The sequence below is a fragment of the Coptis chinensis genome, chromosome 2 (assembly GCF_015680905.1).
Source record: "Coptis chinensis isolate HL-2020 chromosome 2, ASM1568090v1, whole genome shotgun sequence".
In the NCBI taxonomy this organism is placed as follows: Eukaryota; Viridiplantae; Streptophyta; class Magnoliopsida; order Ranunculales; family Ranunculaceae; genus Coptis; species Coptis chinensis.
The window spans coordinates 106,211,151-106,225,705 of NC_141457.1; the positions used below are offsets into that span (position 1 = coordinate 106,211,151).

The 14,555-nt window shown below is 38.9% G+C and overlaps 1 long non-coding RNA gene across 1 annotated transcript in view; it reads left to right on the forward strand.

The window, feature by feature from the left end:
- The first annotated feature begins 6,388 nt into the window (after nucleotides 1–6,388).
- The window catches only part of LOC147520120 (uncharacterized), a 77,669-nt gene continuing 69,502 nt past the window's right edge, over nucleotides 6,389–14,555 (forward strand). The window contains exons 1-3 of the long non-coding RNA XR_015212440.1: nucleotides 6,389–6,505; nucleotides 7,151–7,245; nucleotides 9,001–9,104. This is a non-coding gene — a long non-coding RNA (uncharacterized LOC147520120). The remainder of the gene's footprint in view (nucleotides 6,506–7,150; nucleotides 7,246–9,000; nucleotides 9,105–14,555) is intronic.

A 14,555-nucleotide genomic window follows, 5' to 3' on the forward strand; every position in this document is an offset into this window, starting at 1 on the left:
GCCCAACTCTAATTTCTCCTCATGGTCCCTGTTGTAACCTATAAATAGAAACCCTTTTTCCCGGCGTTTTACTGATTGATTGCTCAAGAAAAGTGAGATCCAAATTCATTTCCAACTTTGTGAGTGAGAGAGGCCAAGAGCAAAAGAAGAGGTTGGAAGATCGTTGCCCACACAACGTCCATTCTAAGGATAGGAATACAATAGAAGATCAAGAGGTTGCTGATTTCGTAGATCTTGGATTCTCAGAGATATCGCAACTGATCAAAGGTATGATCCTAAACAAAATCGTGAGAACCTTTATTCCGCTGCGCATGGTTTTCACGGTTTGTAAACTGCGACCATAACGGTTCCTACAGTTTATACTCTTTTTCTTACCTTGATTTTCAAGATGGTTAAGTTGTCAAAGTTAAGAGCGTATCTCATTTTTTTTACTAAGGCCATCAAAGTACTTTTCAAGACCAAAAGAGATATGTTCTAAGCTAGGCTATCCTATGTTTAAGGCCCTTCTAAGAGAATATAATTTGAAAGAACTCATAGAACTGTATAATCTTCATTAGTAGATTTAAGAGAAGGCATGTCCCATAACAAAAGTAGCAAGTAAGAACTTTTCTGCATGCCCTTCTACTACAAAGACCCTTAGTCTCGTGAAATAGATTATACATGTACATGAATTAATACTGGAGGAGAAAAAAAAAATCCTCTACTGAGGGTTTGATTACCAAGATATCAAATCACAACAACAACAAACATTCTGCAGTAGTACTTTTATGGAGAACATGCTGAAATGTACAGATGCCTACATGGGATGATGAAAAACTCCATTTCATATACAAAACACAAACTGTGGTTCAAGAGGCCGGTGACGATTCATTGTCTACATTTTCAACCTCTGTGGTTTCTACACTCTTCTCTTCCACAATAAATCCATCCCTGAGCCTATCGTAGTTTGTGCTTGTCTGCTCATCTGACTTCCAAGGACGTTCCCCTAGTACTTTAATCATGTCCTCTTGGTGTAAAACCTCCTTCTCCAGCAACAACTCAACAATCTGAGCCACATGCTCTTTATACTCGTGCGCTCCTCTATTAGTCTACATTAATAAGAAACCACTGAAAGAGAAAATTTCACTAAAGAACTTTTATGAAATTTTCAATCCTCTTTAGTTTTCTTTAAGGGGAGATGGTTGATTGGGCTGATTGCTTTTACACGGCCATTGACTTTTTCGGATTTCGCATTGGCTGATTGCTTTTATGAAATAATGTTTATCACAGAGATAGGATTTGGTTGAATTTCATGAGTAATCATCTCCCTGAATGTTCCATGTGCTTTTTAAAAATAGCCATTATGAACATATCCTACAACCATTGAGCTCCAAGAAATCGCAACTCGGTACGTAGTATCTTCGAAGAAAGAAGCAACAAATTGAATTGAATCACATTTTGTGTAAACAGATACAAGAGCATTTCTAATCCTTCTTTCAGATTCCAATCTGTTCCTATAGGAGGAGCCATGGATTTTTTTTTTTATCATTTCTTTACAATTATCAAGCTACACTAAAGATATTGCTGGCAAGGAGGACACTTGCTAAGGTTATGACATCTGGCTTCAAGCCCAACTACAACATGTCAATGAAAATGCTCACGACATCACTAGACATAATATATTGAGCAAGAGAAGAAACAACCCCACTATATGTAACTACATCTACATTTAACCCGGCATGCTTCATGTCCTGTAGGAGTTGTACGCTATCCTAAAAAAAAACCGTTTTGAGCATAGCTAGAAATTAGAGCATTCCACGCCTTATTGTCTCTTCAGGCTTGAGATTTTTAGCACTAGATATTGGTATTCTCCTCTTATAGAAGGCATCACACGTACACATAATTTGGTTCTAAACTTCAGTTAATAGTGAAAATGATTCATGTTTGTCATCTTTACCGATGGCCATGACTTTACATTTGATGGGATTTGCTTGCTATGGTTTGAACAGGTTTAATGATAGTTTAGGACATCTAAATAGGGCTAACAATATAGCTTAAACGAATACCACGACTTCAGTTATTGCAAGTAGCGAGCCTAGGGTGGCTGATAGGAAATTAGCCGAATCTATTGAATAATAAAAGCACACGTTTATGTTGCATTGTTGATTAATAAATTAAAGAGGCTTTGCCACATTGTTTATAGGCATTGGAAATACATAAAGCTCAATAAGGAGATGATGATTCAGTTGACGTTGTCCATTTAAAGTTGTATATAAGAATCGGGAAAAACGAGAAAGCTTTAGAGCAGAATCAACTGTCTCATAAGGTAGTTAAGAATCGGGGACTAAGTGCTAATGTGTAGAAGTTGATGTTGTTAAGTTGGGGAGGTTTTATGATGCCATTAGTATAATTTTTATAGCAAAACACATGAGGAGGGTATGGCTAGAGTCTAGAGCTATGACACTTATTGCTATTTTAGAGTCCCTCTATAACAACAAAAAGTTTTGATCTTCTAAGAAGTATCTTACAAAGGGGTTTGATTAATTTGGAGTGGTACTTACAAGGTTTTAATCATACTAAGATTTGTGTCACGAGACATTGAACTAACCTCAAAAAATAATTAAGTGAAAATTAGAAAATGGATTCAAATGCATTAAATTAATATCAAATAATAATTAACAGAAAATCGGAAACTAGATGCAAATGCATTGAACTATGTAACCTCAAAGAATAATTAACATAAAATCGGAAACTAGATGGAATTGCAGTGAACCTCAAAATATAATTAATGAGAAATCAAAAATTGTATGTAAATGCATTGAACTAACCTAAATTAACCTCAAATAATAATTAATGGGAAATCAGAAACTGGAAACTGAATGCAAATGCATTGAACTAACCTAATTAATGGGAAATCGGAAACTGGATGCAAATGGAATGAACTAACCTCAAAGAACAATTAACAGGAAATCAGAAACTATATGTAACTGCATTGAACTAATCTAATTAATGAAAATTCATAAACTGGATGCAAACGCAACAAACTAACCTCAAAGAACAATTAACGGAAATCGAAAACTGTAAGCAAACACATTGAACTAACATCAAAGAATAATTAACAACAAATCGAAAACATGAAGCAACTACATTTAACTAACCTCGAAAAATAATTAATGGGAACTCAAAATCTATATGCAAATGCATTGAATTAACCTCAAAGAATAATTAAAGGAAAATTGAAAACTGGATGCCATTGCATTGAACTAACCTCAAAATATTATTCACAGGAAATCAAAAATTAGATGCAACTGCATTGAACTAACTTCAAATAATATTTATCGGGCAATCGAAAACTGGATGCAAATGCATTTAACTAACCTCAAAAAATAATTCACGTGAAATTGAAAACTGGATGCAAATACATTAAACTAATCTCTAAAAATAATTAATTGGAAATTGGGTTCAATTTGGTCGCAAATGTATTGAACTAACCTCAAAGAATAATTAAAGGGAATTAGTAATTTGATGAAATTGCATGAAACTAACATTCAATTTTTTTTCATGGAACTAACCTCAAATAATAATTAATAAGAAATCGAAAACTATATGCAAATGCATTAAACTAACCACAAAGAATATATAACATGAAATCCGAAACTGAATGCAATTGTATTGAACTAACCTCAAATAATAAATAATGGAAAATCTATCTGAAACTAGACCCAACTGAACTGAACTAAACTCAAAAAATAATTAACAAAAAATCGGTTTGGATGCAAATGCATTGAACTAACCTAAAAAATAAACAATGAGAAATCAGAAACTGGATGCAAATGCATCAAATGAACCTCAAAGAAAGTCGAAAATTGGATGCAAATGCATTGAACTAATCTCGAATAATAATTTACAGGAAAACGAAAATTGGATGCAAATGCATTGAATTAACTTCAAAAAGTAATTAACGAGAAATCAGATTTCTAAAAAATAATTATCAAGAAATTAGAAATTGGATGAAACTGTATGGAACTAACTTTTTTTTCCCTTGCATAGAACTAACCCCAAAGAATAATTAACGTGAAATAGGAAACTGGATGGAAATGTGCGCATCGAACTAACCACAAATAACAATTAACAAGAAATTAGAAACTGGATGCAAATGTATTGAACTAACCTCAAAGAATAATTAATAGGACATCAGAAACTGAATTCAAGTGCATTGAACTAACCTCAAAGAATAATTAACGGGAAATTGAAAATTGGACACAACTGCACTGTACTAACCTTAGAGAATAATTAACCTAGAAATCATGACTGGATGCAAATGCATTAAATTAACCTCAAATAATAATTAACGGAGAATTGGATACTAGATGCAAACACAATGAACTAATCTCAAAGAATAATTAACGGGAAATCAGAAATCTGATGCAAATGGAACGAACAAACCTCAAAAAATAATTAATGAGAAATCAGAAACGGAATACTAATGCGTTAAACTAACAACAAAGAATAATTAATTAACGGGAAATTGAAAATTGAATACAATACATTGAACTAACCTCAAATAATAGTTAACGGGAAATCGAAAACTAGGTGCAAATTCTTTGAATTAACCCCAAAGAATAATTAAAGAAAAATCGGAAACTCGATGCAACTACACTGAACCAACCTAAAAAATAATTAACGGAAAATCGAAAACTGGATGCAAGTATGCAACTGCATTGAACTAATCTAAAAAAATAATCAACGGAAATCAGAAACTGGATGCAATTGTGTTTAGCTAAACTCAAAGAATAATCAACATTAAATCGAAACCATGCAATGCGCAATTGATTGACCTAACTCTCAAAGAATAACTAACAAGGAATCAAGAACTGGAAGCAACTGCATTAAACTAACCTAAAGAAAATCACTGAGAATTCTCAGAAATTTAAATGCATTGAATGAACTAACCCTATTTATTTATTTATTATTATTATTTTTTGCATGGAACTAACCTCAAAGAATATTTAATGTGAAGTCGAAAACTGGATGCAAATGCATCGAACTAACTCAAAGAATAATTAATGTAAAATCGAAAACTTGAGGCAAATGCATTGAATTAACTGAAAAGAATAATTAACGGAAAATCGAAAACTGGATGCAAGTATGCAACTGCATTGAACTAATCTAAAAAAATAATCAACGGAAATCAGAAACTGGATGCAATTGTGTTTAGCTAAACTTAAAGAATAATCAACATTAAATCAGAAACTGTATGCAACTGCATTGACCTAACTCTCAAAGAGTAACTAACAAGGAATCAAGAACTGGAAGCAACTGCATTAAACTAACCTAAAGAAAATCACTGAGAATTCTCAGAAATTTAAATGCATTGAATGAACTAACCCTATTTATTTATTTATTTATTATTATTATTTTTTGCATGGAACTAACCTCAAAGAATAGTTAATGTGAAGTCGGAAACTGGATGCAAATGCATTGAACTAACTTAAAGAATAATTAACGTAAAATCGAAAACTTGAAGCAAATGCATTGAACTAACTGAAAAGAATAATTAACGGGAAATCGAAAATTTGATGCAACTGCATTGAACTAACTCAAAGTATAATTAAGGGAAAATTAGAATGGGTGCAAATGCATTAAACTAACCTCAATGAATAATTAACAAGAAATCAAAAAATTGGATACAATTGAGTTGAGCTAACCTCAAAATGTAGTTGTATTATATGTAGTTAGAATGTTTGACAAGTATAGTTTTGCATTTAAAATAGTGTTTATCATATCTATTTTCGTATGACTGGGAATGACTTGGTATTCAAGTAGCTTAAGTATGATCTTCGCCTTATTGGACATTCTAACAAAACTTTAATCAAACTTATATTATTTAACAATAAATAGAAGTCGAATGGTTTTTATCAAGGTTGTGTTCTATCTTCTTATGGAGCATGGGGTTTTCACGTTACAAGAAATTTGGATGTGTAATCAATATAATATTCATATCTTATAACTCTGCATAGTTACAAATATTTTTAGAATCTATTATAACAAAACAAAATGGATAGACAAAGGCCGGGTGGTGGGGATTTCGTGGGGATCTGAGTTAGATGCGGGGCAGATGTGTGGTTGGGATCACTTCAGATGTGACTGCCAATTAACTCTCTCATTTAATTTCTTAATTTCTAAATTATCATTTATTTGATTTTAAGTGGATTAAACTCAGAATGACTGAATGAGTAAAAGCACAATAAGTGGGCTGATAAGAATATGTGCGTACATTAGGCCCGATTGGGCTTTTGTAACGATTGGGCTTTAAAACCAATAATTAAATCCCTCCCAAAAATGCCTATAACCTATAACTCACTTCGTCTTCTACGCTTAATGTCGCGACCTTTGCAATCCCCACTCTCCTCTCTCTTCTTTTCCTGTCATTGGCTCTTACACTCACATTTGAGTGTCGTCAATTTTATCATGCATGAAAGGAGGGGCAAAGGCTTAGAAGGAGATCACTTCAATTCCATAGCAGGTGAGTCATTTCTTACCAGAGTTTGAAGTGGGCTTTGGGTCTGTACTAACCAAACCAAAACTATTAATTGGTGATGAATTAATAGCTCAACTCAATACATGGGTATCGGTTATGCTGTTTACTTTTCCTTTGTTTGGGGTTGAAATTTAATAGATTACACAAGGCTTCAAAGTTGAAACGCACTATAATTGGCTTTAAACAAAATTAAGGATTTGCCTATAATCAATATTTACAGCAAAAACGTTTGATATTCTCATTTGTGTATGATGAGAATATTAATTAGCACAGCAACGCCAGATTAATTAGCATTTTAATTGGCACGTTAACACCTCTAAATTTACTGACACCTTTTCCTATTAACCCAACCTCTCTACCTTTTCTCAAGGCTTTCACACTAAATAAGCTCTCGAGGTCAAGATGAGTGATGGGCTAAGGCGGTCAGGGTATCTATTCATCTTAGTTTTTTTAGTTTCTGCAAATTTTTGTTATTTCTTTAATTTTTCCCTCCATGTTACGATTTTTCTGCGTTCATTGCTGTTGATTAAGTTTTAAAGTAAAGAATTAATTTCATTGTTTCCTTATACTATTTTCTAAATTTGTTGATGGGATCTTTGATTTAGTTGTTCTACTTTATCTTTGGTTTAGGTACATCTACTTAAAAGTGATGAAGCTAATGGATTATACTATAGGTCCATTAGGTTTCTTGGACCTAAGGCATGAGTTTAGTTCTTCAACATGAGGTAAGTTCCATTTTTTTAAGTCATTTTTAGTATTTTTTTTTCCCTGTTGGACTTGATACTACACCCCTCATTAATTCTTGTTGTTATTACACTAGGAGTTGTATCGCTTCTCAATTTGAAATAGGATGTTCAAGATTTTAGGTTTCATGATGTTTGCCGAGTTGCTAAACCACGGTAAACAATAGTTGTTACTTTCTCATGCAAATGTTGCCCAAAATGTTTTTTGTGAGTGTGTTTTATGTTTGGTGCTATGTTACCAATAACAGTTAACACTTCGAATTTAGTTTTTGCCAAAACCAGTGAGAGTGGTAAATAAAGGATGTGTCACGCTCCCGAATGGGGTCGCCACTTAGTTGGTATCTGCTCAATAAGTTTTTGTTTCCTAATTCTCCGTTTAAATGCTAGACTGGGTTTTACTGCTCATCTTTGCAGCAGGTTAGTTCTAAAAATGGATTGTTACCTGAACTATTTGTTTACCTATTCTAGCTTTATGAGTAAATTAATATTTTTGATCCCCAAGCTCTTCTTTTGGTTGCAAAATTATTAGTACATGTGAAGTGCTTTGCTGGTAATTGGATACATACCAAAGGTATGTGAAATGTGTTTATTATACCTGATTCGAGATTCAGATACCACTGCCCCCTCCCTAATAGGTAAATAATGAATTAGCATAGTATACACCTCATTTTCACATCCTAAGATTTTCCTTTTTAAGATCTACTTTTCTTCTATGTAATAATAATCTCTGTAATAAACCATTATATTTTGACTCGGCATGAAATGAAAATTCCAGGTTGAGAGAAGGTGTTCTATAAACAAGAATGAATTTGGTACTCAAAACAATGATTTGTGCAATTTATGACAAGTGTACACCTTTGTTATGGCTTCATACATGATCCACAAATTTCTAGAGAGATTCATTTGTTTTCGCATGTTTTGTGTACATTGGAATTCTTTTGCTTTTAATGCACATGCATAATTTTTATTCTTTTAAAATGCTTTCAAATTTGGAATTTCAGTTCTAAACTTAAATGTTTGATATTTTCAACTATGCTGCTATATTGTTGTCTTAGTTATTTATGTTTTGGTTTCCACTACTTATGATATTTGTTGGTTCCTTTCTATTTTTGTTTGTCAGATTGTTTGATTTTGATAATTTCATATTTTATGCTTAAAAAATTGTTTGTGGTATTTTATCAGTGCATTGTTTCGTTTAATTTGAAGCTTCCGATTGAATTTTTTTTTGACGAAAGCTTGTCAATACAGCCACGCTCACTCCTCTTCAGGTGGTGGAAATGAGGTAGGTCTGATTGAGAAGGGTGTAGTCTCTTGAAAACCATGCATGTATTGGAACTATGTTTAATGTCAACTCAATGCATTTTGAAGGATAATATGAGCATCTACATCTGTTAGATATGACTTTGTTATTTGATAAAGAATTGAGTGAGTGTGTCGGTGGTTGTGAAATAGGCAAGCATGCAGACATGCAGTTTGTAGTTACCTTAATTATTATTATTAATATTAGGGGGTAAGGCTTGATTTTTTAATTTCTTTGAGCGCCCAAGTCTAAATTAGTGGTGATGTTTATTAATGTCTAATTCCAATAACTCGATAATGAATTTTTAGGCCACTAAGAAATGACATGCATAACTACTATGTAACTAGAGGACTACAAATATGTTGCTTGGTTTCCTCTATGTGGTTCATTTATTTTTTTTACGTTTGGTTGTTTGATTATTTATGTTTTTTCTTAAGGATTCGATGGGTCAACTAAAATGGTGGAAGCAGCAAATTTAGTTGATTGTAGGCAAGCATTAGTCGGACAACGACTTCATATGAGACTTGATGGGGTCTTCGAGGTTTGTACATACTCGAGAGTTTATATTTGTTCATGTTGTTCCTGTATTGGATTTTGTAGTACGTACTTGAATTTTTTTTTAAAAATAAGGTGATTTGAGGTTGCTTTGGGGATTCAAGTTTAAAATATAGGTATGTCCTTTTTCGTTTAACCAAGCATTACACAACCTAAAAAGCTATGGTATTAGACAACTTAATTGCGTTTATAATAGACTGGAAATGGAAGCTATGTTATATTGTTATTGCTTTACACTAGATCGACTCAACACATTACATGGACCAGATAGTGTTCATGACTTTATTGGCACACTTTCTTTACATTTTCAATTATTTATCGCTGGATTCACTGTGATTGTGGTGCCTGATTTTAGAAGAAGTTGGTTCGTACAATATTCAATTCGTTTCAATTGCGTGTTTCATAACTTTATCATTTGTTTGTTAAAAAGATGCAGTACACCACAAATACACTCAACATTTGTTCCATACATCCTCCAACCCACACACAAATACACCACATTGTTAGTGCATTGTTGTCAAGCAGATAATATCATCGTTAGGGTTCTTCATTAGGAAGTTATTAAAGCTTTTTATATATGCAACTGAACTTATATCAATGTTCATTAGAAGAATATTATGCATGGATTATAACAGTGCATACAGATAAGATACAAAACAATGGAGGTAGTGTGAGACTCAGTAAAGAAATTCAAGTTGTGAAGAATATAATAAGAAAGATCTACCTTAGGTAGTTGGGTTTGCTATCCTGTAGCTTATGGTATGTGTAGTGGCATGATGCCGTCCCGTAATATCACGGGGGGAAAGGGGACGGAACATAACTTATAACGCATTGCCGCCGCACACATGATCATGATGATGAAAGACGTGGTCGCTGTCTCGAAACCCCTACACTTGGAGGGGAGGGGACCGCGAGATAGAGGGATAGGTGGAGGGTTGAGATGAGAGATGGAGGGGATATAAAAGAGAAGAGATGGGAGAGAGAAGGGAGAGGAAAAAGAGAAGAGGAGAGAAAAAAGAGAGTGGTAATACTGCCTAGATGGAGAGTGAGTGAACAGTGTTTGCAGATATCATTTGAGTTATAACATTTGGCTCGCCCGTCGGGGAGCAAGGTAGAAATGGCACCAAAGAAGCGGTGGGTAGGCCCAAAGAAGAGAGTCCCGAACAAATGCCGGAAGCGGCGTGGAAAGAAGGAGAGGGACGAGAGGAGGGAAGAGCAGAGGAGGAGGCTGCCTCATGAGAAGAAATTGGGAGGCCGGAGGAAAATGAGGAGTCGAGAAGAGAAAAAGAGAGAATGGAGGAAGAATCCGGGGGCGAGACAAGAGGAAGCGGAGAAAGAAAAAAGCGGAGAGGCCGAGGAGCAAGGACCGACCTTGGTGGACAATCCGGTGACCGGGTTAACGATGGAGCAGTCCGGCAAATGATTAACAAATGTGCGAAGGCGAGAACCTCAACCTTCACAAAAGGCTGGCCAAACGCACGGCCCGATCAAAGTGGTGGCGGGGTTGAATCGCAACCCCGGCGGATCGCGATATGGACTTCGAGGTACCAAAACGCCTTCACCGGCCGAGATTCGAGATATATGACGCACGGGTGATGACGGCATCACATCCATCACCAGACGGCAGATGCCTCTGGGCAAGAGGTGAAGGTATGATGATCTGCGGCGATGATGTTCCGGCTAGCCTTAAGGGTGGAGCTTCCGACTGGTACTATCGATTACCATCAAAGAGCATAACCAATTTCCAAGAGCTGGAACAGGCATTTGTTGACCATTTTATACATCAGAAGAGGAGAGTGGTAGATATCGCGGCCTTATTTAATGTTAGACAAAGGTCCGCGGAGTCTGTCAGAGAGTATTTGTGTCGCTTCAAGGCAAAGACCTTAAAGGTGGAAAATCTGGATGAGAGGACGGCGGTAATAGCATTCGAAAAGCGGGCTGCGACCATCCCATCCATCAGTCCGTGGCTAAAACGAGATTGCGACCTTTGCACGAATTATACCCGCGGGTAGAAAAGTACATTAGATCTGAGGATACCATGCGGAAGGAATCGAAGAGGGAGCCAAAGGCGATATCAATGATGAGAAAGGGAGGGCCAGCAGCGGTAAGGGGAAAGGGCGAGACAAGGAGAGATACCGCGGACAATCATCGAGGCCGGAAAGGGGAAGCGGAAGTAAGCGAAGAGAGAAGGGGAGGGGAAGCCATACCACGAATTAGAGTCCGTCCAGCTGGTGAGACCGGTTGTGAGATATTGCCGTTGATAAAAATTTGCAAGGATATGAAGGGCGCGAACCATTCCGTGGAAATGCCTAACAAAGCCATCGAGACTATCACCAAAAGTAATCATGAAACCAACGAATCGTTATGCCTTAAAATGGTTAGTCCGAGATTGGAGAAGGGGATCTTGAGGAATTTGTGGGGAGCCTCCAAACAGGGGAGGGCGGTGCGAATCGAATACTGGAACTATAAATGTTATTTTCAGCGAGGAATCGAGCCATAATGCCCACCGGACAAGGTTAGAAGGGCCGAAAGTATCCAAAGCAGGGTCAATGAGTCACACCGAGGACGGAGATCTGAGTGGAGTCAATGGAAGAGACAATTACATTCTCCAAGGCAGACCTCCGAGCGTGGATACACCGCGATGAGGATCGTTGGTCATTACCGCTTCGCGATGGGTAATTATGGGTCAAAAGGGTCCCGGATAGATCGCGGGTAGCGGCCGTGGATTTGCCGTTGAGAGGGGCTCTTGAGGAGATGGGGATCAACCCGGCAACTAAGACCTCCGCGGACAAGTTTGTAATGGATTCAATGGAAGTGTCACCGAGCCTATGGGGAACTCCTGCTTTGCCGGTAAATAACGGGACTGTGATGGTGTTCTCAAGGTTTATGGTGGTCGATTCCAGGCTCGATAACGCCGATCCCGGGAGGAGATGGATACATGAGATGAAGGCGGTCCGACGTCGCATATATCAAGTTATTCGATTCCCTACCCCAACGGAACATACGAGGTCCGTGGCGATCGGGTGGCATCCAAAACAGTCCACCGAGAATACAATCAAGAGGATGTCCCGGACGGAGGATAAGCCGACGAGCTCCGGGAAAGAGGTCAAGGTAAGAATTACGATCTTGGGGCCGTGGAAGGGGAGCAAGCGGGTGGTCCCAAAACTTTGGATGAGATAGAGATGGTAAACCCGGGAGAGGGAGAGGAAGAGAAGTTTACATCGATAGGGTCGAAGTCTTGCAGTTGGAATGGAGGGAGAAGCTGGTGCAATGTTTGGTGAAACAAAGACGCCTTTTGCGTGGGGGATAGAGGATATCACCGGGTTTAGATCCGAATTCGCATGTCATCACGTGATATGAGGGAGGACGCCGGGCGGTGAGAGGCGAAGATGAGGGGTATGAGACCCAAATACGCGGAAGGAATCCGAGAAGAAGTTTCCAGATTAAAGAATGCGGGGATTATAAGGGAGGTGGAATTCACGGACTGGTTGTCCAACATAGTCGCGGTCCCGAAGAAAAATGGGAAGGTCCGGATGTGTGTTGACTTCACGGATGTAAATTTAGAGTGCCCGGGAATGTTTATCCAATGCCGCGAAGTTGACGAGTTGGTAGGAGCGGGGTGACGGGGAGGTTCGCATGTTCTCGTTTATGGACGCATCTATGGGGTACAACCAGGTGGCGATGTACGGTCCGGATCAGGAGAAAACCTCCTTCGTGGTGGAAGGAGGCACATACTGCTATACGAGGATGCCATTTGGGTTGAAAAATGCAGGGGCCACATTCCAACGGGGGAGAAGATGTTCGAGGGCAAAATTCGCAAAAGGCATTGAAATATACATCGATGATATGGTGGAGAAAGAGCATGTCGGAGCAGGAACATTTGGAGGGGTTGGAGGAGACATTCCAGATACTGCGAACCCACAATTTGAAGCTCAACCCCGAGAAATGTACATTTGGGGTAACCACAGGGAAATTTCTAGGGTATATTGTGACACAGCGGGGGATAGAGGCAAACCCAGAGCAGATTAGGTCATTGGTAGAGATGCCCTCGCCGCAGACAAAGAAAGGAGGTGCCGGTTGGGTTATGCGGAAGGGTCGCTGCTCTCAATAGGTTCATATCGGGTCATCCGACAAATGCGGGGCGGTTGCATTTAATCGCGAGGAACACCGCGGATTTTACATGGACAGCAGAGTGTGAACGAGCATTCCGAGGGGGCTTAAAGTTATTTGGGGAGATGCCCTTGTTGTCGCGACCGGAAGAGGGAGAAAAGTCAGATCGTATCACCGGGTCCACGTTTCACGAATCAGCTTCGGTCCTCGTCAATAGTGGATAAAATAGAAAAGACCGGTGTACTTTGAGCAAAGACGATGTTGGATCGCGGAAACCAGATATAGTCGTGTGGAGAATGCGCCCCTATTTGATATTTTCTGCTGAAAACTAAAGCCCTATTTGAAGCCCACTCGGTGATGCGTGGTCCGCGAACTTGCCCCTTAGCAAGCCTGAGAGGCGAGAAAATCGGGAGAATGTTGAAATGGGCGTGATGCCGAATGCATATGAGATCCAATACCGGTTAGGACAAAGAGAAAGCTCAAATAGCCGAGTTCTTGGCGGAGTTCCCCGCAGGAGGACCCTACTTGGGGAGGAGATGGTTTTGGAAAGTGAGGGAAAAGAGCCGGGATAGCTCGGATCCATGGGGCCGAAGGTAATGGTTGGAAGTGTTTACCGACCGGGCCGGCGGATGCAGAAGTGCCGGACCGGCGTGAGTATTGGTCCGCCCGCACAATACCGGCTAGAGCCGACGATGAAATTAGGGTTCATGGCATCCAATAACGAGGCGGTATGAGGCGGTAATTGCGGGCATGGGAATGGCGTAAGGCTTGGGGGTGAAGGAACTTCGCGGTAATCTCGACTTATTTAGTGTGCCAGGCGAATGGTGGATTCGCGACACGATGTCCCGGGATGGCAAGATATTTGGGGTCCTCCGGGTCGGTGGCGAAGTTCCACTGGCCGATCGGTTTGTACATTTGAACCGTGGGAGAAATCATTGGCGATGCTCGCATATGTGGTCGCAACCATGCGGGATCCGAAGAAAGGTCTATAGAGGTGAGAAGACCGGGCCGGAAAGCAATCAGAATCATCGAGAATAATGAATACCGCAGAGCGTAGAAGGATGGATGTTGCCTATCAAAGCGGTTCTTGTGGGAGGAGAATATTGGTCCTGGAGGAGCGAAGGTTGGAGCAACCGCTCAGGAGATACACATTAGTGGGAGAGAGTTATCCGGGAGAATTTCAAAGGACCTTTGTTGAAATGCTTGGGGCGGGGCTGGCTTTCGAGAGCAGGGAGGTACATGAAGGGATTGTAGGAGCCACTCTCGGCGTGCGGAGCAACGGTGCACGGTTCTTTGACGGGGGGTTATACGGCCTCGCGCGAAAAGA